At 40.4% G+C, this 25,427-nt stretch overlaps 1 protein-coding gene across 1 annotated transcript in view; it reads right to left on the reverse strand.

Moving 5' to 3' along the window:
• gabbr2 (gamma-aminobutyric acid (GABA) B receptor, 2) overlaps positions 1–25,427 on the reverse strand; it is a 977,227-nt gene that overhangs the window by 245,345 nt on the left and 706,455 nt on the right. The window lies entirely within an intron of this gene.

Raw genomic sequence — 25,427 nt, forward strand, 5'->3', positions numbered from 1 at the left:
TAGTAAGCATTGTATGTGGGAAGTTGTGTCTCTTAACTAAGTTTCTTTAAAAGGTAACCAAGTGGATTACCAACAGCAAGGTGTAATTATTTCTACACAAAGATGGTGAGGGTGTGGAACTAAAGGAAGTAGTAGAGGCAAACACATTGACAACGTTTTAAATACAGTTGCACAATTTTATTGATTGGAAATGTTTTGAATGATATTGGTTAAATGCAGTCAAATGAAACGAGCTCAGGAAGGCACTTTGACCAGCACGGTCAAGTGGGAGTTAAAGACCTTTTTCAATGTCATGTAACTCTGTGACTATCTCATATAATCCATAATTAACGTTTGGACACTAACAATATTTATGATTTCACAGTTTAAAGCTGAACCTGCCTTTACTCAGCATGAGTATATACATCCAGAAATCATGAGTGGGAACTTGGTGATTATAGTTGAAAGCAAATGCAGTAAGGCCCATTTCATTTGTGAAATTAACTGAAATCCAGTGATCCAGCAAAGACCAGAAATTAAACTTGGAACTTTTTAGGCCTATTTAACTCAGCAGTTTACCAGATAAAAATCACTGAAAATTTTGCCTGAATATCTTTAAATAATCAGACCTGTGATGTGAGCCTGGGGAACAATGTGGAAAGAAGTGGGGAAGAGGGCAAGATGTGACCAGAGGTGGGATCATGTTGTAGTTAGATCAGAGGCTGGTGGAATGAAAGGCAAGGACAGAATACAAGCCATGTTTCAGGGAGGATGAGGAGGATATTTCAGAAGCCCAAGAGCAGAATATCTCATCTTGAGGACAAATGCAACAAAGAGGGATGGCAGTTTCATAGGAGGTAATGCAGGAGGAGATGTGGGAGTTGGTGGATTTTTAGAAGATGTCAGCAGGATCTCTCTCTCCTATGATGATCCAGAAAAGGAAGAGATGTGTCAGAGGTGCTCCAGGTGAATTTCTTTGAGGGCAGGGAGGAAATTGATGAGTTCTGCATGAGTGCAGGGAGAGGCACTGATGCAGCAAAGGAGGAATTGCAAGGGTGTGCCAAAAAGGGGTTGGAATAGGGATGTTCCATGTGGCCAGCAAAATGACATAGTGAATGTGTATTGTTATACTTTTCATCTGCAGAAAGTAGGAGAAACATATCCAGATGCTTTTGAGGGTATATACTGCCAAGTGGATGACAAAGTCCCTGGCACTGAGTCTGACTCTGTGACTCAGAAGAGAAAGGGGAAGCAGAAGCGAGCCGTGGTGATAGGGGATTCATTCAGTAAAGGAACAGAAAAGAGGTTCAATGGACAACAATGAGATTCCTGGATGGTATGTTGCCTCCCAGGTGTCAGGCTCCAGGATATCTCAGATTGAGTCCTTAGCATTCTTAAGTGGGAGGGTGAGCAGCCAGAAGTCGTGGTCCATGTGGGTACATGGGTAAGATGAGTGACGAGATTCTGTGTAGGGAGTTCAGGGAGTTAGGTGCTAAGTTAAAGTACAGGACGTCTCAGGATTGATACCTGTGCCATGTGCTTGTGAGGTCAGAAATAGTAAGATTATACAGTGACATGTAACTAAGGGGTTGGTGTAGGAGGGAGGATGTCAGGTTTTTGGATCATTGGACTCTATTCCAGGGAAGGTAGGACCTGTACAGAAGAGATGGTTTGCATCTGAACTGGAGGAGGTCAAATATCCTAGAAGGAAAGTTTGTTAGTGCTGCATGGGAGGTTTAAACTGGAGTTGCAGGGGGATGGGAACCAGAGTGCCAGAACAGATCGTGGAATGGTTGTGGAGACAAATGTTGTTCGGACCTCAGACAAATTCGGGAATCAAAAGGTTGAGCATGGTGGGGCTAATGTTTTGAGCTGCATATATTTCAATGCATGAAGTATCATAGGAAAGGCAGATGAGTTCAGCGTATGGATCATAATAGTAATAATAGGCATCCGTTAGTCTCATGAGACCATGGATTTACACCTTGGAAGGTTTTCCAGGGCGCAGGCCTGGGTAGGGTTGTATGGGAGACCGGCAGTTGCCAAAGCTGCAAGCCTTCCCCTCTCCACGCCACCGATGTTGTCAAGGGAAGGGCACTAGGACCCAAGCAGCTTGGCACCGGTGTCATCGCACTGGTGTTGTTAAGTGCCTTGCTCAAGGACACAACACACTGCCTCAGCTGAGGCTTGAACCAGTGACCTTCAGATCACTAGACCGATGCCTTATCCACTAGGCCTCTAGGACACGCACCAATGCGTATGGATCAACATATTGAATTAAGATATTGTAGCCAATAGTGAGATTTGGTTGCTGTAGTGACAGGACTGGCAGCTCAATATTCCGGGGTTCCTCTGATTTGACAGAGCGGGAGGGATTAAAGGGGGAGGGGTGGTGCTCCTAGCCAGGGTAAGTGTCATGTAGTGCTCAGTCAGGACAGACTAGTGAGCTCATCTAGTGACACTTTATGGGTGTATCTGAGGAATAAGAAATGTTAATGGGGCTAAACCAGCCAACAGTCTGCGGGGTGAGAGAACAACTTTTGAGAGATATCGCAGACTGTTGCAAAAAACATAAGGTTGTGCCAGTAAGTGATTTCAACTTTCTATTTATGGACTGGGACTCCGGTACTGTAAAAGGACTACATGGGATAGAGTTTATCTGTCCAGGAAAGTTTTCTTAATCAGTCCACAGTATTCCCAATGATTGAGTGTGCAATACTTGATCTGCTGTTAGGGAATGAGACGGTAGGAGACAGAAATTTGTGCAGGGGAACACTTCGTATCTAGTGATCTCAATGCCATGAGTTTCAAAGTAAATATGCAAAAAGATAGGTCTGGTCCTTGAGTTGAGATTCTAAACTGGAGAAAGGTCAATCTTGATGGAATCAGAAGTGATCTGACAAGTGTGGACTGGGACAGGCTGTTTCTTGGCAAAGGTGTACTTGGTAAGTGGCAGGCATTCAGTAGTAAAATTTGAGAGTACAAAGCTTGCAGGATCAGAAGGTTAAGATACCAGGTCTAGAGAATCTTGTTGAATCTAGATGAGGCCCTGGTTAAGAAAAAGAAAAGGTGCAGGTATAGGTAGGTAGGAACAAATGAGGTACTTACTGAGTGTAAGAAATGCAAGAGAACACTTAGGAAGAAAATCAAGAGGGCCAAAAGAAGGCATGAGTTTGCCGTAGCAGTCAAAGTTGAAGGAGAATCTGAAGGGATTCTACAGATGTGTGAAGAGCAAAATTATTGCAAGGGACAAAAATGGTCCTTTGTAAGATCAGAATGATAACAGTGAGGAACCAAAAGAGATGGGGGAGATCTTAAATAGATTTTTTACATCTGTATTTATTTGAGAGATGGACACAGAATCTATAGAAGTGAAACAAAGCAGCAGTGCGGTCATGGGCCCTATACAGATTACAGAGATGGAGGTGTTCGTTGTCTTGAGGCAAATAAGGACGAATAAATCTTCAGGGCCTGACAAGATGTTCCCTCGGACCCTGTGGGGGACAAATGCAGAAATTGCAGGGGCCCTAGCAGTGATATTTAAATCATCCTTAATGACAGGTGAGGTACCAGAGGATTGGAGGATAGCTAATGTTATTCCACTTTTTAAGAAAGGCTCTAAGAATAAACTAGGAAATTATAGGGTGTTGAGCCTGACATAAGTAGTGGGAAAGTTATTGGAAGGTATTCTGAGGGACGAGATATCTATGAGTATTTGGATAGACAGGAAATGATTAGGGATAGTGAACATGGCTTTATGCATGGTAGGTCATGTCCAACCAATCTTGTAGAGTTTTTCAAGGAAGTTACCAAGGAAATTGATGAAGGCAAAGCAGTGAACACTGTCTACATGGACTTCATCAAGGCATTTGACTACTTGCATGGGAAGTTGAAAGTCACCGCATGGGTAGATAGGATCAATTGTAACTTTTGGCACATTGGCCACGATAAATCAAAGTATTAAGTATAGGAAATGGGATGCTATGTTGAAGATGAACAAGACATCGATGAAGCCTAATTAGGAGTATTGTGTACAGTTTTGGTCACCTCCCTACAGGAAAGATGTAAATAAGGTTGAAAGAGTACAGAAAATTTACAGGGATGTTACCAGGTTTGGAGGATCCATGATATAAGGACAGATTGAATAGGTTAGGACTTTATTCCTCAGAATATTGAAGATTGAGGGGAAATTTGACACAGGAATACAAAATTGTGAGGGGTATAGATAAACTAAATGCAAGCAGGCTTTTTCCACTGAGGTTGTGTGGAACTACAACTAGAAATCATACATTAAAGGTGAAAGGTGAAAAGTTTAAGGAGAACATGAGGGGAAACTTCTTCACTCAGAGAGCGGTGAGAGTGTGGAATGAGCTGCTAGCACAAGTAGAGCACATCAGCTCGATTTCAACATTTAAGAGAAGTTGGATTGGTACATGGATAGTAGGGATATGGATGGCAATGGTCCAGGTTCAGATCCATGGGAGTATGCAATTTAAATGAGCCAGCATGGACAAGATAGGCCAAACAGCCTGTTTCTGTGCTGTTCCTTTCTGTGACCCTGTGGATTAGGTAGATACTTGAGTAAAGCATTGGCAGATGGAATTTAATCTTGACAAGTTCAAAGTGATACACTTTGGCATGTTAAATAAAGAATAAATGGTCGGGTGCTGAAGAATGTTGGTGCACAGTGGATCTTGGGGTTAAGAATCAGAATCAGATTTATTATCAACAGCATGTGATGTGAAATTTGTTAACTTAGCAGCAGCAGTTCAATGCAGTACGTAATCTAGCAGAGAGAGAGAAAAAAATAATAATAAATAAGTAAATCAATTACAGTATATGTATATTGATTAGATTTTTTAAAAACATGCAAAAAGATGAATACTGTATATTTTAAAAAAAGTGAGGTAGTGTCCAAAGATTCAATGTCCATTTAGGAATCAGATGGCTGAGTGTGTTTCTTCAGGCTTCTGTACCTCCTACCTGATGGTAACAGTGAGAAAAGGTCTTGTCCTGGGTGTGGAGGTCTTTAGTAATGGATGCTCCTTGAAGACATCCTGGGTACATTGTAGGCTAGTACCCAAGATGGAGCTGACTAGATTTACAACCTTCTGCAGCTTCTTTCGGTCCTGTGCAGTAGCCCCTCCATACCAGACAATGATGCAGCCTGTCCGAATGCTCTCCACGGTACCACTATAGAAGTTTTTGAGTGTATTTGTTAACATGCCAAATCTCTTCAAACTCCTAATAAAGTATAGCCACTGTCTTGCCTTCTTTATAACTACAGTGCCTACATCGATATGTTGGGACCAGGTTAGATCCTCAGAGATCTTGACACCCAGGAACTTGAAACTGCTCACTCTCTCCACTTCTGATCCCTCTATGAGGATTGGTATGTGCTCCTTCTTCTTACCCTCCCTGAATCAGCTCTTTCGTCTTACTAACGTTGAGTGCCAGGTTGTTGCTGTGGCACCACTCCACTAGTTGGCATATCTCACTCCTGTATGCCCTCTCATCACCACCTGAGATTCTACCAACAATGGTTGTATCATCAGCCAATTTATAGATGGTATTTGTGTATATAGAGAGTAGAGCAGCGGGCTAAGCACACACCCCTGAGGTGTACCAGTGTTGATCGTCAACAAGGAAGATATGTTATTTCCTTTTAGGAAATACATCATTTCCTAAAAGTAGCAACAAATGTAGACGAAGTGATGAAGGTGGCATGTGGCATACTTGTAAAGGGCCTGTTTCCTTATTCTATGACTGATAGCAAAACATTTCTTTATTGTGAGTTCTTGAAACTCTCTTCTCAAGAAGACTCTGGAGACTCTGTCACTGCATGTTTTCAAAATAATATAACCTGGTAGATTTTTGAATGGTAAAGAAATAAAGAATTATCCAATTATTGGAGAAAATGCAACTGAGAATATAGGTCAGCTATGATCATACGTAACAGCTGAGCAGACATGAAAATATTCCAAATGCCTGTTAGTAGAATGATTCAGGAAGCAAGAAAGTAAAAACTATTTCCTCCATAGTGCTTTTGTTGCTATCATAATCTACTTGCTGACCTTAATACTAGTGAATATCATTTATCACCTTAATTTTTCAAAAAATGTTACTGACATTTTCCTGGTTGCCCTGCTAGAATAATAGAAAATCATAGACATATTGCCACCCACCTCTCAGTCGTAACTGCAACATCTTGATGTTGTGGCCACGGTTTCATGATGGAAGCACAAACTTCGAAACTGACCCTTATAAGTTACAGTTTGATAACCAAAATACTCTCTGTATGGCTCAATATTACATTAAAATTGTTTAAAATTTGCATTTAAGCATTCTAGAATGGAATTAAACATTTTCTAGTGCACTAGAAATAGCCCAGAGAGAAACTAATACCAGTATGCCAGAAGGATTCTAATAAAACCCTGCATTCAAAATATCTGGCTGTGCTAATTTAAAGCATTTTAAAATCTCACTCCTCATCAGCTGCAGGGGATCAAACTTGCTTTCAAGTCTGTCATTTAGCTTCCACATCAAAGATTACTGAAGTGTTCTATGAATTTTAAACAATATATATTAATACCTGGAATTAACAGAGGGTAAATTGTATGAGACTAAGAGGGGACAGATAAACTACATGGGCAATAATTTCCCCTAACTATCTTGGAACATTAGATTAATTTTCTTTATAAAGGAGTTTTTGATTTTATCAGACTAAAGCAAATTGCAGAGGCCTCTTTTCCTTTGCTTTATATCCTCTGGTTCTACTTTCCAGCCAGAGGAAGGATTGTCTTAGTAGCTACCCTGCCAAACCCTCTGTCGACTGAAGGATGATCTCATCAAAATGTGCAATACAAGAGTCCAAACCTACCTTACTCTATCTCTCTTGATAAAACAATCCCAGGAATCAATATATTGAACCTATGTTGCATAATTTCCAAAATAATTACATCCTTCCTTAGATGTGAAAAATACAATTAGGAAGGCGAATGTGGTATCATCAAATTCCTGTATAATTACAGTAAGATTGAGTTACCCTAGCTAGTGCATTGACTTTGCTGCCTGCAACGCCATTTACCTTCATTTATTTTTCCTGATATAGATGGGTTGACGTTGCAATCCTGACCATTAGGTAGAGTGGGCTCCAAACTGTAGCTGGGCCATAGCTGAAGCTGTCTAAGAGCCTTTGTTAGCTGGCAGGCAAAAGGTTTCTCAAATTGTTATTAAATGCCTTGGCGTGTCAAACATAACAAAAATGGTTGGCAATCCATTCAGATGAAGAGAGGCACTCTTTCTACCATGAAGCAGAACAGAACTAGATGCAAAGATCATCCACGCCCTTCTGCAGCAAATTACTGATTCACCTTTAAGCTCAATGGTCAGTCCAATACAGTGGTTACACAGGTGCAAAACGTTCACGAACAGGCACATGGAGCAAACTTGCTCAGGTGTGCCAGTCATGGAATACCAGAGAACCGGTCGGTCCTTGAATGGGACAATAACGAGGAAATGAAGGAAACAAGTAACACTTAATAAAAAAGTAATGGAAATGTTGATGAGACTAAAATTTAAAGGACAATGACTTAGAACTGTACATTCTAATTCTGATCTCTCAAAATTCTATAGAATTTGTAATTGTTCCTGTGAATTGTATGGTAACAAGTATGAATTTGGTTTTTACCAAAGGAAATAGGGAACTACTGACTTGTTGACTTAAAGTCAGTAGTGGAGCATATGTCCAAATCGATAATGTACATTTCATCTATAATAAAAACACCTCAGGGTAGTACTAGATAGAGTCTGGACATATGAATGAAATTCTTTGTAAATGTAGATTGTAAAATAAATGGCTACAACGTATTTGCATTTTCAGAAGATTTTTGATAAAGTGTCATTGATTGATAAGGTTGAAATGCATAAAATTCTAAAATACATTGGCAAACAATGAAAATTAATTCTTTAACTCAAAAGTAAAATAGGAATAAATAGCATTACTCAGCTTAGCAGGCTATGATTATCCATATGATCAGTGCTTGGGCTTGAGCTGTACTTAAACCATATCAATAATTTAGCTAAAAAAACAGAATATTGGAAGAAATCAACTGGCCAATCAGCATCTACTGAGGTAAAAATATGTAAATTGATGTTTCAGGCTGACACCCTGCATTAGGATTTTTTTTTGTTCTAGATTTTAGCATCTGATCTCTTTTTTCTTCGAAAAGAAGTGTTATATTTCCTAGATGACACGGAACCGGCTGAGAGCCGGGGAGGAGGACACACAGTAAACGGATGGCAGTGAGTGTCTGGGCAGATGAAATGTAATGTGGAAGAATGGGAAGTCACCTATTTTGGTACATTAAACAAGGAAAAGTGTACTTTTTAAAAGATGAGAGGTTCAATTATGTTAATATTCAAACAGGCGAAGGTGTCCCTGTGTAAAAATCAGCAAAAGACAGCATGCCAATACAGCAAATGATGACCAAGGGAAAAATTATGCAACCCTTCTTGTGGGAGAATTGGACTACAGGAGTAAAGCCATCTTTCTGGAGCTGCGTGGGGCTTGGAGTACTGTATAGTGTTTTAGTCACTTTACCTTAAAAAAAAGTCCTGCTATAGAATGGGCTCAAAGCTTCACTTGGTTTCAGAGATTGTAGGTTAGCTGTCTAAGGAGAGATTGAACATGAGGAAATCTGCAGATGCTGGAAATTCAAACAACAACACACACAAAATGCTGGTGGAACACAGCAGGCCAGGCAGCATCTATAGGGAGAAGCGCTGTTGACGTTTCGGGCCGAGACATTGAGTAGGTTAGGCCTGTATGGATTTGATTTTTAGTAAAATGAATTATTTCATTGAAACACAATATTTTTAAAAGAGGATTCAACAGACTGGATGTTTTTGATGGTAGGATAGGAGAAACTTCATTACGCAGAAGATAATGAACCTTTGGAATCCTTGAACCCAGAGCGGAGGTGCAGTTCATTGAAATAAAAATCAACAGATTTCTGATTATTAAAGGATTTGAGGATGATACAAGAAAATGGTCAGCCACAATCACTACTGACCGGATCTTAGTGAGAGGAGGTGGAGGAGGATAGAGCAGGGGTTTGCCATTAGATGACTGATGGTCATACCATGTTGATGATCTAATTAATTTCCAGACAGAAGGGACACGTGCAGCCAACCAGGAATAATGCCTGAGTGTGAAATTGGGCCAAGGGCCGAGATAACAGGAAAATCTTGATGCACAGAGACAAACCAAAAAACCAAAAGAAAGAAAATCTCAGCCCAGAATTCAACGTAGGGCATTGAAAAGTGCAGCACAGTTTTTGGCCAACAATGTTGTTCCTGAACACAACGCCAAATTAAACTAAATCACTTCTGCATTCTCAGGATCCATATCCCTCTATTCTATACATATTTATGCATCCATCTAAATGCCTCTTAAAAGCCTGTATTGTTTCTGCTTCCACCATTACTTCTTACAGCCCGTTCCAAGCAGATACCATTCTGTTTAAAAAGACTTCCCCTGCACACCTCCTTTAAACTGTTCTCCTCTCACCATAAATACATATAATTTGACATTTCTGTCCTTGGAGGAAAGACTTTGACTATCTACTCTATCGATATCTATCATAAAATGAAAAGCTCGTGCAAGTCTTCCCTCAGCCTCCATCGCTCAGAAAAAATGAGTCAAGTTTGTTCAACCTCTCCTTGTGGCGCATACCTTCTAATCCAGGCATCCTCCGTATTCTTTCCGAACCCTCCACATCCCTCCTGTAATGAGGTGACCAGAATGCACACAATACTTCAAGTACAGCCCAACCAAAGTTCTAGATAGCCAGAACATGGATTCCTCACACTTGCACTCAGTTCCTCAGCTAATAAAGGCATGCGTTCCATAAGCCTTCTTTACCACCTTATCTACCTGAGTGATCAAAATGCACCAAATAGCAGCAGCGTGAAATTGAGAAGGTGATTGTGTACAGAAGTTCTGAAGTCCTATGGGTATAAATAGCAGTTATTGTGGGTTATAACTTTAAGAGCCTGAAAGAACAAAGTGAAATTATGCTAATACACAGACAGAGTAGGACAGTTCTGAAGGTTGAGATCGTATTTCTGCCAATATAATTGCTAAGTGAAGTGTAGGACAGCAGTTTGGGGAAGTAAGCTATGTGTTTTATAAAGGGAACTTTTTCCTGTAGTTTGCCCCAACTACTTTTCAACTGTGGATCTTAAACAGTGATAGGAAGGATGAGGACACTTGGCAGAAGGACTAAAGCCAGAGTGAATGTAAGAGAGAAGCTCTGTAAGCTGCAGAGCTAAGATTTCTCTCCCACTGTAACAGCCACTTCAAGACTTTAGGATCAAATTTCCATGGATATTCTTCCAATTCTCTAATCTAATATTGCTGGAAATTCCTTTCAAGTGGCATAAATTGTGCACATTTATCTTTAACATTATAAAGAGAAGATTAACATTTTCCTTTAGCTTTAATTAATGTTCAATCTGACTGAACAAAAACAAGAAGCTGTTAAAATTAATTTCAAGTTCACTGAAAGGCACATTACTTTTGTGGATAATAGAATAAACAAACACAATCACTGAGCAGGTCAATTTCCCTTCAATATTTATATTTGATCAGTACTTCCTGAATAGAAGGATATCACTTTTAATTGACATAGTTTCAATTAGAGCACTGCAATTTTCATAATGAGGCAAATAAACTAATATTTTATCTACAGTATGTGAAGAAGATTCCTCCTAAACCTTTTGACACTGCAATTAAATTATTACTCTCAATTCAATTAAATATTTTCATTGCATCTAACAAGCAGCCATAGATCACATGATTGAATAATATTTAATTCTAATTTGTTTGTTAGAACAACAGAATCAGAAGAAATCCTTTATGGCAGTTTCACCATTCAACTGAATCATTTATTACTTTTATGTTTATCACTGCTGACTTTCTTTTGTTTAAATTATCCTCAGATTAATTTAAGCAATATCAAAACAATACATGTATAACAATTGAATAGACCAGTGTATTATTTGCCCATTCACTTTATGAAGGAGGTTTTATAGCTGTCCATGTGCTCTTGATTGCTCTTTAAATCTGCACTGTAATTTTAAATTTAATTTATATTGGCTGAACATTCAATTATTCAAACACCATGGTTGGCAGTGTGTCACAGCTACTCAAGCTGTTTTCTTGCTGCTCCACCGACCTGGGTTTGATCCTGACTTTCAGTGCTCTCCGTGTGGAGTTTGCATGCTCCCTTTGTCACTGTGTGAGTTTTGCCTGGGTGTCCTAGATTCCACTGACATAGCAAAGACATCTGTGTTGATCGTTAATTGGCTGTTGTAATTTCCCCCAACAATTTCATTCATTAGGTGCCATGTTGTATGACATATGTGATTGTTGTCTTTCTATTTTCATTTGTAAATTATTTACAAATATAAAACACAAAACAATTGATTGCATAAATATACAGCCCCCCCCCCCTTTAATATGACACCTCAAATCATCACTAGTGCAGCTAACTGGTTTTAGAAGTCACATAATTAGTTAAATGGAGATCCCCTGTGTGCAGTCAAGGTGTTTTAATTGATCGTGGTAAAAATACACCTGAATCTGGAAGGTCCCACTGGTGGTGAGTCAGTATCCTGACAAAAACTACACCATGAAAACAAAAGAACACTCCAAGCAACGCCATGAAAATGTTAATTGAAAAGCACAAGATACAAGATGAATACAAGAAAATTTCCAAGCTCTTACTATCCCTTGGTGTACAATGAAGTCAATCATTAAGAAATGGAAAGAATATAGCACAGCTATAAATCTGCCTACAGCAGAGCAGGCTGTCCTCAAAAACTGAGTGGCCATGCAAGAAGGGAGCTAGTGAAGGAGGCCACCATGAGATCTATGACAACTCCGGAGGAGTTACAAGCTTCAGTGACTGAGATGCGAGAGACTGCACATACAACAACTGTTGCCCGGGTGCTTCACCAATCGCAGCTTTATGGGAGAGTGGCAAGGAGAAAGCCACTGTTGAAAAATACTCAGATCAAATCTCAGCTAGAGTTTGCCAGAAGGCACATGGGAGACTGAAGTTAGCTGGAAGAAGGTTCTATGGTCTGATGAAACCAAAATTGAGCTTTATGGCCATCAGACTAATTGTTATGTTTGGTTTAAGCCAAACACCACACATCATCAAGAACATACCATTCCTATCCTGAAGCATGGTGGTGGCTGCATCATGCTGTGGGAATGCTTCACTGCAGCAGGCCCTGACCAGGTAGAGGGTAAAATGAATGCAGCAAACTACAGGGAAATCCTGGGGGGAAACCTGATGCAGTCTACATGAGAACTGTGATTTGGGAAAAAGATTTATCTTCTAGCAAGTCAATGACCCCAAGCATAAAGCCAAAGCTACACAGAAATAGTTTAAAAACAACAAAGTTCATGTCTTGGAGTGTCCAAGACAGAGTCCAGACCTCAATCCAACTAAGAATTTGTGTCTGGACTTGAAAAGGGTTGTTCGTACACAATCCCCATGCAATCTGACAGAGCTTGAGCAGTTTTGTAAAGAAGAATGAGGAAAAATTGCAGCGTCCAAATGTGCAAAGCTAATAGAGACATATCCACACAGACTCAAGACTGTGATTATGGTCAAAGTAGTATCTACTAAATACTGGCCTGAAGGGGGTGAATACTTATTCAATCAATTAATTTGTGTTTTATATTTGTAATTAATTTAGATTACTTTGTAGAGGTCTGTTTTCATTTTGACACAAGTCTTTTTCTGTCAAAAAAAAACAAATTAAATCCCCTGTGATTCAGTGTTGTAAAACAATAACACATGAAAACTTCCAAAGGGGGTGAATACTTTTTATGGGCAATGTGTATATTCATTAGTTTGTTTATGTGGCATCCCTAAAACACAGGGGCTGTCTCCATTCCTGTGCTTCCATGTATACGCATATGAAAGCTTAATTTATTGAACAGCTTGGTCTCATTATCTGCAGGGTGACATTCAACCCCAAACTAATTTCAGATTAAGACAGCGAGATAGAGAAGAAAACATTTAAAATTATAGCTATAGTAGCTTCCAATATAACTCAGAGTCCTGCCATGTGCAGAAGTTCGCTGATGACACGGCCATAGTGGGGTGTGTCAGGAATGGACAGGAGGAGGAGTATAGGAAACTGATACAGGACTTTGTGATATGGTGCAACTCAAACTACCTGCGTCTCAATATCACCAAGACCAAGGAGATGGTGGTGGACTTTAGGAGATCTAGGCCTCATATGGAGCCAGTGATCATTAATGGAGAATGTGTGGAGCAGGTTAAGACCTACAAGTATCTGGGAGTACAGTTAGACGAGAAGCTTGACTGGACTGCCAACACAGATGCCTTGTGCAGGAAGGCACAGAGTTGAATGTACTTCCTAAGAAGGTTGGCGTCATTCAATGTCTGTAGTGAGATGCTGAAGATGTTCTATAGGTCAGTTGTGGAGAGCGCCCTCTTCTTTGTGGTGGCGTGTTGGGGAGGAAGCATTAAGAAGAGGGACGCCTCACGTCTTAATAAGCTGGTAAGGAAGGCGGGCTCTGTCGTGGGCAAAGTACTGGAGAGTTTAACATCGGTAGCTGAGCAAAGGGCGCTGAGTAGGCTACGGTCAATTATGGATAACTCTGAACATCCTCTACATAGCACCATCCAGAGACAGAGAAGCAGTTTCAGTGACAGGTTACTATCGATGCAATGCTCCTCAGACAGGATGAAGAGGTCAATACTCCCCAATGCCATTAGGCTTTACAATTCTACCGCCAGGACTTAAGAACTTTTTAAAAGCTATTATTAATGCTTTTTGAGATGGTGATTTAGATGCATATCATATTTTTTTACTGAGTTAAGTATTGTATGTAATTAGTTTTGCTACAACAAGTGTATGGGACATTGGAAAAAAGTTGAATTTCCCCATGGGGATGAATAAAGTATCTATCTATCTATCTTCTGTGAAGGTATGGATGTTGCTTTTGATATTCAATGTCATTAGTTCTAGTGCTGGTTATTAGTTTCAGCGACAGAATTAGACCATGGCCATATATTGAGAAACCAAATGATCAGAGGCAAGAAGTGCAACAAGTAGAAAGAGAAGCACAGAGTGATCAAGTCAGGATAGGTCTGTTACTGCTGCTTAGGAAAGTAGGCCTGGTCGTTGACTTATCAGAAGTGGCCTGACACCAGATGCAGCAAAGGTAAGAGAGTAAAAGAACTGCTGAGCCTAAGGTTATTGTCGGTACATTATTGCTGGGCTTAATCAGCTTTCAAAGCAGGTTCCTGTACCATGTGCAAGCCACTTAGCCAGCTGGCAAGGAGGATGCAGAAGGTGTTGGTTGGATGCCCATGAGCAAATGGTCAGTTCAGTCAAGGTAAAAGTCACTAACGTGATAATTTGAGAAGGTAAGAGTTAACACTACAGAGAGAAACCTCAGCAGAAAAAAAAAGATCGTGAAGTAATACTGCTACAGTGAAGTCAGCCAATAGCAAACACAAATAATACTCTGACAGACAGGGAAATATATGTAAATTGAGATGGATCTGCTTGAAGTAATTGTTGGATTGGAGAATTTCACCTGTGTACCTATGGGTGAAATGTAAAGATCCTCACCAGTTGTGGAATGGCTTAAATGCTATCAAGGTGACATAGGTGACACCAGGGCTTTGCTTCCAGGTGAGCTTTATGCTTGCTTTGACCAAAAAGACATGGAGGAACCATCTCAGATTTCCACAGCCCCTGATGATCCCGTGATTGCAAGCAGTCTTCAGGATGGTGAAACCACAAAAAACATCTGGTCCTGTTGGGGCAACTGGCCAAATACTAAAAACCTGTGCTGATCAACTGGCTGAAGTGTTCACTGAGATCTTTAACCTCTCAGTTTGGCAGTCAAAGGTACCCACCTGCTTCAAGAAGACTTAACTTATACTGGTGTCTAAAAGAACATGGTAACCTGGCTCAATGACCATCGTCCAGTAGCACTTACATCCAGAGTGATGAAGTGTTTTGAGATGAAACATGTCAAATCCCACCTGAGACGCGACTTGGATTCACTCCAATTTGCCTACCAGAGCAACAGGTCCATAACAGATACTATCTCATTGGCTCTTCACTCAACCCTGGAACATCCACACAGCGAAGATGCATATGTCAAGATACTCTGCAGCTCAGCATTCAATACCATCATCCCCTCAGAACTAATCAATAACCTTCAAGGACTTGGCCTCAATACATCTCTGTGCAATTGGATCCTCTACTTCCTCACTTCCAGACCCCACTGAGTTCATATTGGCAACATCTCCTCCACAATCCCCATCAGCACAGGTGAACCACAAGGCTGTGTGCTTAGCCCCCTGCTCCACTCACTTTACATTTATGACTGTGCAGCTATGCACAGCTCCAATGCCATTTTCAAGTTTGCTGATGCCACAAACGTTGTAGGCCAAATGAAATGTGGTGATGAATCAGTATGTACGAAGGAGTTTGAAAATCTGGTGGAGTAGTGTCATAACAACAACCTCTTACTCAATATCAGCAAGACCAAGGAGCTGATTATTAACTTCAGATGGATGAAACCAAGGTCCATGATCCAGTCCTCATCAGAGGTGGAGAGGGTCAGCAACTTTAAATTCTGTCATGTTATAATTGCAGAGGACCTGTCCAGATCCCAGTATGTAAGGACAATTAAGAAAAAGCAAGGAATCACCTCTACTTCCTTAGGAGTTTGCGAAGAATTGGCATGCAATCTAAAACTTCGACAAACTTCTATGGATGTGTAATGGAGAGCATATAGAATGGCTGCATCACCTATTGTTATGGAGACAGCAATGCTCTTGAGCAGAAGATCCTACAAAATGTAGTGGGTATGAATCAGTCCGTCATGGGTAAAGCTCTTCCCACCATTGAGCAAATGTACACAAAGAGTTATTGCAGGAAAGCAGTATCCATCATCAGGGACCCCCACCACACAGGTCATGCTTTCTTGTTGCTGCTGCCATCAAGAAGGATCCTCAAGACTCACATCACCAGGTTCAGGAACAGTTTTTACCCCTCAGACATCAGGCTGCTAAGATTATTGAAGATATAACAATGAAGGTCTATGAGGGCATAGTGGTAGATGTCATTTATATGGACTTCAGCAAGGCTTTAGATAATGTTCCACATTGTAGACTGTTATGCGAAGTTAGAACACATGGGATCTAGAGAAATAGCTAATTGGATACAGAATTGGCTTGACGCAATGAAACAGGATGATGGTGGATCGATGTTTTTACTGACAAGAAGCACATGACTAACAGTGTTCCTGAGGGCTTGGTGCTAGGCACTTTGCTGTTTGTCAAAGATGGTAGTTTGCACATGACACTGAAATAGGTGGTGGCATTGACTGAAGATGGTTATCAGGAACAACAAGAGGATCTTAATTGATTGAGTAAAGGAACTAAGGAATGGCAAATGGAGTTTAATTGGGATAAGTGAGAGGTGTGCAATTTGGGAAGAAAGGTGATGGTAGGACTTTCACAGGAATGGTAGGACCCTGGGAGTGTTATAGAATAGAGGAATACAACAGTACAAGTACATAGCACAAATAGACAGGATAGTGAACATTTTGTTTTGTCACACTCTCCTTCACCCATCAGAGCACAGAGTATAGAAATTTCAATGTTATGCTGCAATTGCACAAGATCTTACTTCAGTGGTTGGTTAGTAAGCTGATGGAGAAGATACTGAGAGGCAGGATTTATGAACATTTGGACAGGCATAATATGATTAAGAATAGTCAACGTGGCTTTGTTAAGGGCAGGTATTGCCTTATGAGGCTGATTGAAATTTTTGAGGATGTGACTAAACGCATTGATGAAGGAAGAGCAGTAGATGTAGTGTATATGGATTTCAGCAAAGCATTTGACAAGGTACCCCATGCAAGGCTCATTGAGGCATGGGACCCAAGCGGACATTGCTTTGTGGATAAAGAACTGGCTTGGATGCAACACTGAGTATCATAGGAAGTCATTCCTGCCTGTGGCCATCAAATTTTACAACTCCTCCCTCGGAGTGTAAGACATCCTGAGCCAATAGGCTGGTCCTGGACTTCTTTCCACTTGGAATAATTTACTTATTATTATTTAATTATTTATTTTTTAATATTGATATATTCCTAAACTATTCTTGGTTGGTGTGACTGTAACGAAACCCAATTTCCCTCGGGATCACTAAAGTATGTCTGTCTGTCTGTTGCCCACAGAAGGTAAAGAGTGGTTGTAGACGGGTCATATTCTGCATGGAGGTCGGTCGCCAGTGGTGTGCCTCAGGGATCTGTTCTAGGACCCCTACTCTTCATGATTTTTATAAATGGCCTGGATGAGGAAGTAGATGGGTTAGTAAATTTGCTGATGACACAAAGGTTGGGGGTGTTGTGGGTAGTGTGGAGGGCTGTCAGTGGTTAGAGTGGGACATTGATAGGATGCAAAACTGGGCTGAGAAATGGCAGATGGAGTTCAATCCAGGTAACTGTGACGTGGATCATTTTGGTAGGTCAGATATGATGACAGAATATAGTATTAATGGTAAGACTCTTGGCAGTGTGGAGAATCAGAGGGATCTTGGGGTCCAAGGCCATAGGCCACTCAAATCTGTTGCACAGATTGACTCTGTAGTTAAGAAAGCATATGGTGCATTGGCCTTCATCAATCGTGGGATTGCATTTAGGAGCCAAGAGGTAATGTTGCAGCTATATAGGATGCTGGTCAGACCCCACTTGGAGTACTGTGCTCTGTTCTGGTCGCCTGAGTATAGGAAGAATGTGGAAACCATAGAAATAGTGCAGAGGAGATTTACAAGGATGTTGCCTGGATTGGGGGGCATGCCTTAAAATAATAGGTTGAGTGAACTTGGCCTTTTTTCCTTAGAGCAACAAAGGATAAGAGTTGACCTAATAGAGGTCTGTAAGATGATAAGAGGCATTGATCGTGTGGATAGTCAGAGGCTTTTTCCCAGGACTGAAATGGCTAGCATGAAAGGGCACAGTTTTAAGCTGCTTGGAAGTAGACACAGAGGAGATGTCCGAAGTAAGTTTTTTACGCAGAGAGTGGTGAATGCATGGAATGGACTGCTGGTGACGGTGGTGGAGGTGGATACAATGGGGTCTTTTAAGAGACGCCTGGACAGGTACGTGGAGCTCAGAAAACTAGAGGGCTATGGGTAAGCCTAGGTAATTTCTAAGGTAAGGACATGTTCAGCACAGCTTTGTGGGCCGAAGGGCCTGTATTGTGCTGTAGATTTTCTATGTTTCTATGTTGGTGATGATGCATTCAGAATATTGTGTTCAGTTGTAATCATCCTGTTATAGGAATAAGAAGCATTAAACGGGAGCGAGTGCACAGGAAACTTACAAGGGTGTTGCCCAGAATTGAGAGACTGAGGTATGGAGAGAGATTGAGCAGGTTGGGACTTTTTTTCAATGGAGTGTAAAAGAATGAAGGGTGATCATATAGAGGTGTATACATTGAAGGGCATACCATATAGACAAGCTGAATGCACAGTCTTTTTGCCACTGCTGGGGAATAAAGAAGTAGAGAGCATAGGTTATTATGAGAGAGGAAGAGATTTAATAGAAACCTGAGTAGTAACTTTTACATCCAATAGATGGTCAGTACATGGAATGAACTGCTGGATGAAGTATTTGAAAAGTTGCCTTAACAATATTTAAAAGGTACTTTGAAAGGTACATGGGTAGTAAACGTTAAATGGGATATGGGCCAAAGATAGACAAATGGGAATTGCATATGGGAATCTTGGTTGGCATAACCAGTTGGGCTGAAGTGCCTGTATTCATGGTGTATGACTATAAGTCTGTTGGCAATACAGTTCAGACTATTATCAATCATTCTGCTTTTTAAAATTTTAAGCAGTTTTGTAATAGAAGAAAATGCTGCAAAAATGGCCAAGTAATTGTTGAAGAACTTTAAGCCATCACAGCTGGTCCTCTACTTGAACACATTAATCTTCTACAATTCTCCAACCTAAGGGCCATTAAGCTGTCTTATGCAGGGAATTATGAATAGATGTACTCAAAACCTACTTCCAATAATTGCTGGAACTAGAAATTCAAAAGAATTCATGAATAAAGTTTGAACAATGTCATTGCACTGGACAGGATGCAGCGGGATTCACCAAGATATTTCCAGCCATAGAAGAAATGAGGAAAAACAAGAGAGGCTAGGTCTGTGTTCCCTGGAGTGGCGAATGTTGAATGGGGACATGAATGAGTTATATAAAATTATGAAGGATATAGAGAGCCAGTCTGCATTAAATTTTGTCTATGTTAGAGAGAGATAATACTAAAGGACATATATTTAGGCTAACTAGAAATTTAGAGGGGTTCTACGAGGAACCTTTTTCACACAAACAGTAGCAAGAACTTGGACTGCAATGATTGAAGGAGCGGTGGAAATAGATTCGCTGACATTGTTTATAAAGTTCCTAGACTAGTAATTGATTCATGTAGGCATCAATGCACAATGGGGTTAACATGGATTATTATAAGAGGCCTTCAGCCACCAGAAATCTTATCTTCATCCTCCAGTCTCTATAGAACTCCCACCATAATCAGGCTGAGAGTCTGCACTACAGTCTTGTGAGAAGGTCCAGAAGTTAAAAATGCCCAAGTGCTATGTTGGTACAATAATGGATAATCACTGCACACTCAAGTTAAAATCATGGCTCCAACTTTTTATAGTCTCATTGAAATTAAAAATGGCAAAAATGTTAATGTATTTAACATGCTTGAAGTGCAATTATTATCAAAAAAGTTATGTTGAATACAGTGAAAACAAATTCAATATTCTGGACAATATACATATTAATTTAATTCAGCACTATTGACTAAATAATACAGACCATAGAGACAGAAGGGATCGATTTTATTTGTAAATAAGAAATTCCTGCAGTGAGAAACTCCTCTTCTGATCTTGTGTTCCAATTTTAAAAAAATAGACCAATAGACCAGTTGTGGGAGATTTTAACATGAAAGTGGATTGGGAAAATCAGGCCAGCACTGGACCTCAAGATAGAGAATTTGTAGAATGTCGAAGGGATGGCTTTTTAGAACAGGTTGTTGTAGAGCCCGCTAGGTGATAAGGGAACTTAAGGTTAAGAAACCCTTGGGGAACAGTGATCAAAATATGATCAAGTTCACTTTGAAATTTGAGAAGGAGAAAATAAATTCCAATGTGTCGGTATTTCAGTGGAAAAAATGAAATTGCAGTGGTATGAGAGGGGAAATGGCCAAGGTTGACTGGAAAGAGACACTAGCAAGAAGGACAGCAGAGCAGCAATGGCTGGAGTTTCTGTGAAAATGAAGGAAGTGCAAGACAGATCTATTCCAAATAAGAAGACATTTTCAAAGGGAAGATGGACACCACCGTGGCCGACAAGTGAAGTTGGAGAAAAAGAGAGGGCATACAAGGAAGCCAAAGCTAGTGGGAAGATAGAGGATTGGGAAGCTTTTAAAAACTTGCAGAAGAAAACTAAGAAGGCCATTAGGAAGGAAAAGATGAATTATGAAAGGAAGCTAACGACTAATATCAAAGCAGATACTAAAAGCTTTTTTTACGTATCTAAAGGGTAAAAGAGAGTTGAGTATAGATATAGGACCAATACAAAATGACGCTGGAGATATTGTAATCAGAGACACAGAGGAACATAAGAACATAAGAAATAGGAGCAGGAGAAGGCCATCTGGCCCATCGAGCCTGCCCCACCATTCAATAAGATCATAGTTGATATGTCCGTAAACTAAATTCCATCTATCTGCCTTTTCCCCATAACCCTTAATTCCTCTACTATGTAAAAGTCTATGGAACTGTATCTTAAACATATTTAGTGAAGAAGCCGCAACTGCTTCCCCGGGCAGAGAAATCCACAGATTTACCACTCTCTGAGAAAACCAGTTTCTCCTCATCTCCATCCTAAATCTTCTCCCCTGAATCTCTTGAGGCAATGTCCCCTAATTCTAGTCTCACCTACCAATGGAAACAACTTTCCTACTTCTATCTTATCTATCCCTTTCAAAATTTTGTATGTTTCTATAAGATCCCCTCTCATTCTTCTGAACTCAAGAGAGTATAGTCCCAGGCGACTCAATCGCTCCTCAGGTTAACCCTTTTATCCCTGGAGTCAACCTGGTGAACCACGTCTGCACTGCCTCCAAAGCCAGTATACCCTTCCTTGAGTATAGAGACCAGAACTGCACCCAGTACTCCAGGTGTAGCCTCACAAGTACCCTGTATAGTTGCAGCATGACCTCCCTGCTCTTGAACTCAATCCCTCTAGCAATGAAGGCCAACATCCCGTTTGCCTTCTTAATAACCTGTTGTACCTGCAAGCCAACTTTTTGCGATTCATGATCAAGCACCCCCAAGTCCCTCTGCACAACAGCATGCTGCAATCTTTCACCATTTAAATAATAATCTGCTCTTCTATTATTCCTTCCAAAGTGGAATATCTTGCATTTACCAACTTCGTATTCCATCTGCCAGACCTTGGCCCACTCACTTAACATATCTATATCCCTCTGCAGACTCTCCACATCCTCTGTACAATTTGCTTTTCCACTCAGTTTAGTGTCATCAACAATTTTTGCTATGCTACACTCAGTCCCCTCTTCCAAATCATAAATGTAAATGGTAAACAGCTGCGGGCCCAGCACCGACCCCTGCGGCACCCCACTCACCACTGACTGCCAACCGGAGAAACACCCATTTATACCAACTCTCTGCCTTCTATTGGTTAACCAATCCACTATCCATGCCAATATACTTCCTCCGACTCCATGCATCAGTATCTTATTTATACGTCTCTTGTGTGGCACCTTATCGAATGTGTTCTGGAAATCCAAGTGTACAACATCCACCCTATCCATTGCATTCATTATGTCCTCAAAGAACTCCAGTAAATCTGTCAAACAGGACCTGCCCTTTCTGAATCCATGCTGCGTTTGTCTAATGGAACCACTCCTTTTTAAATGTTTCGCTATTTCTTTCTTAATGACTACTTCAGGTATTTTCCCGACTACAGATGTTAAGCTAACTGGCTAACTGGTCTATAGTTGCCCGTCTTTTGCCTACATCCTTTTTAAAAAAGTGGCGTGATGTTTGCTGTCTTCCAATCTGCCGGGACCTGCCCAGAGTCTAGAGAGTTTTGATAAATGATTACCAACGCATCTACCATAATCTCCACCAATTCCTTCAACACACTGGGATGCATCCCATCAGGACCAGGGGACTTATCTACCTTCAGACCCTCTAATTTGCTCATCACTATCTCTTTAATGACAGCGATTTTATCGAGGATCTCACCTCCCATTTCGTCCATAGCATCCTCCTTTGGCATATTAGAAGTGTCCTCCACAAAATAGTCGTTCAATGCCTCAGCCATTTCCTTATCACCCAATATCAATTTTCCCTTCTTGTCTTCCAAGGGACCTATGTTGACTTTAGCCACTCTCTTCCGCTTTATATATTTATAAAATCTTTTGTTATCTGTTTTTATATTTTGTGCTAATTTACTTTCATACTCTATCTTCCCTTTCCTTATTTCTTGTTTAGTTGTTCTCTGTTGCTTTTTTAAGGTATTCCCAATCCTCCAGTCTCCCACTACTCTTTGTGACTTTGATTTGACAATGAGCTTTTAATTTGACATTATCTTTTATTTCCTTAGTTATTCAAGGCTGGCTCTCCCCACACTTATTGTCCTTACTTTTGACTGGAATATAATTTTGATGAGCACTGTGAAAAATCTCATTGAAAGTATTCCACTGTTCCTCATCTGTCCTACCAAATAGCCGGTTTTCTCAGTCCACATTAGCCAACTCCTCCCTCATCCAGTTGTAGTCTCCCTTGTACAAGCATAACACACTTGTAATAATAATGCATATTTTAATGCACATAATAATGCATATTTTGCATCAGTCTTCACAGTGTAAGACATTTGCGTTATACAAGACATTCAAGTGAAATGAATTATGTGCAATGAGATTTATGACTGAGAAGGTGCACAGGAAGCTTAATGGTCTGAGGGTGGATAAATCTCCTGGACCTGATGGAATGCACCCTCGGGTTCCGAAGGAAGTAGATGGAGAGATTGCAAAGGCATTAACAATGATCTTTCAAGAATTGATAGACTCAGGCACTGTACCAGATGAAAGCAAAATTGCAAATGTTACTCCGCTATTTAAGAATGGTGGGAGGCAGCAGAAAGGAAACTATAGACCTGTTAGCCTGACATCAGTGTTGGAAGTTGTTGGAATCGATTGTTAGGGATGAGATTACAGAATACCTGGAGGCACAGGACAAGATAGGAAAATCCTGCCTGACTAACCTACTGCAAATTTTTTGAGGAAATGACAAGCAGGGTAGACAAAGGAGATGCAGTAGATATGGTGTACTTGGATTTTCAGAAGGCCTTTGACAAGGTGCCACACATGAAGCTGCTTAGCAAGATAAGAGCCCATAGAATTACAGGGAAGTTACTAGCAAGGGGGCAGCATTGGCTGATCAGCAGAAAACAGAGAGTGTGAATAAAGGACTCCTATTCTGGCTGGCTGCTGGTTACCAGTGGAGTCCCACAGCGGTCAGTGTTAGGACCGCTGCTTTTTACGATGTAAGTCAATGATTTGGACTATGGGATTAATGGATTTATGGCTAAGTTTGCCAATGATACAAAGATAGATGGAGAAGCGGGTAGTGTTGAGGAAACAGAGCCTGCAGAGAGACTTAGATAGTTTAGGGGAATGGGCAAAGAAATGGCAAATAAAATACAATGTTGGAAAGTGTATGGTCATGCACTTTGGTGGAAGAAATAAATGGGCAGACTATTATTAAGATTGGGAGAGAATTCAAAATTCAGAGATGCAGAAGGACTTGGGAATCTTTGTGCAGAATACCCTGAAGGTTAACCTCCAGGTTGAGTCGGTGATGAAAAAAGCAAATGCAATGTTGGCATTAATTTATAGAGATATAGAATATAAGGGCAGGGATGTGATGTTGAGGCTCTATAAGGCACTCGTGAGACCACACTTGGAGTTTTGTGTGCAATTTTGGGCTCCTTATTTTAGAAAGGATATACTGACATTGGAGAGGGTTCAGAGAAGATTCACGAGAATTGTTCCAGGAATGAAAGGGTTACTGTATGAGGAAAGTCTGGCAGCTCTTGGGCTGTATTCCCTAGAGTTTAGGAGAATGAGGGGGGGATCTCATTGAAATATTCTGAATGTTAAAAGGCCTGAACAGATTAGATATGGCAAAGTTATTTCCCATGGTAGGGGAGTCTAGGACAAGACGACATAACTTCAGGATTGAAGGGTGTCCATTTAGAACAGAGATGTGGAGAAATTACTTTAGTCAGATGGTGGTAAATCTGTGGAATTTGTTACCATGAGCGGCTGTGGAGGAAAAGTCATTGGGTGTATTTACGGCAGAGATAGATAGGTTCTTGATTAGCCAGGGCATCAAAGAGTATGGGGAGAAGGCAGGGGAGTGGGGATGACTGGAAGCATTGGATCAACCCATGATTGAATGGCAGAGCAGACTCAATGGGCTGAATGGCCTACTTCTGCTCCTATATCTTATGGTCTTATGTAATAGGAAATGAACAGCATCCAAGTTGTACCTTTTATCTAAAGCAATTAGAATATAATTTTGCTAAATGTTCATAAGTAGATGATAAAATTATACCTTTGATAATGTTATGATGCAAATTTCATCATCATCTGGATGTATTTCATGTGTATGTTGTAATAAAATTGAAATTTTAATAAATTATATGTTTATAATATTGAAATACATAATGTAGAACATTTAAATTTCACTTTATCCCCATGTGTTGAACTAACTATTAAAAAAAACTTTGAATAGAATGATAATAATTTCTGAAAAATTGCACATCAGGGAAAATATTTTTACAAATGTCTTATAGGCTGGCAATAAAAGAGCAGATGCTTGATTGCTCCTCTGAATTCAAGGTCTGCCACAGAAACCTCCCAAAAGAGCAACTGTGCAACTTTAATTGGGTGTTTTCACTCATGGATACTGTTAGAATTTTCCATAGGTATCTGTGAAGGACAGCATTTTGCTGGGGTTGACTGCCTAATGCCCTAATGGACTAATGGCCATCAGATGTATTCTAAATCTGACCTACTTATCAAGAGTTAGTGCCACCGGGATATGTTCAGTAATTCTGATCTTCTAAGGACTGTGGACAGTCATTGCCATAGTCAATTATTGTCAATATATCTGTGGTAACTATGATATCAGGGAGGCTTTTTTTTCTTGCCGACTCATTCCGTCAGTTGCCATAGGCTCAATCTAGCAGCTATC

This window comes from Hemitrygon akajei, chromosome 8 (assembly GCF_048418815.1).
Source record: "Hemitrygon akajei chromosome 8, sHemAka1.3, whole genome shotgun sequence".
Taxonomy (NCBI): domain Eukaryota; kingdom Metazoa; phylum Chordata; class Chondrichthyes; order Myliobatiformes; family Dasyatidae; genus Hemitrygon; species Hemitrygon akajei.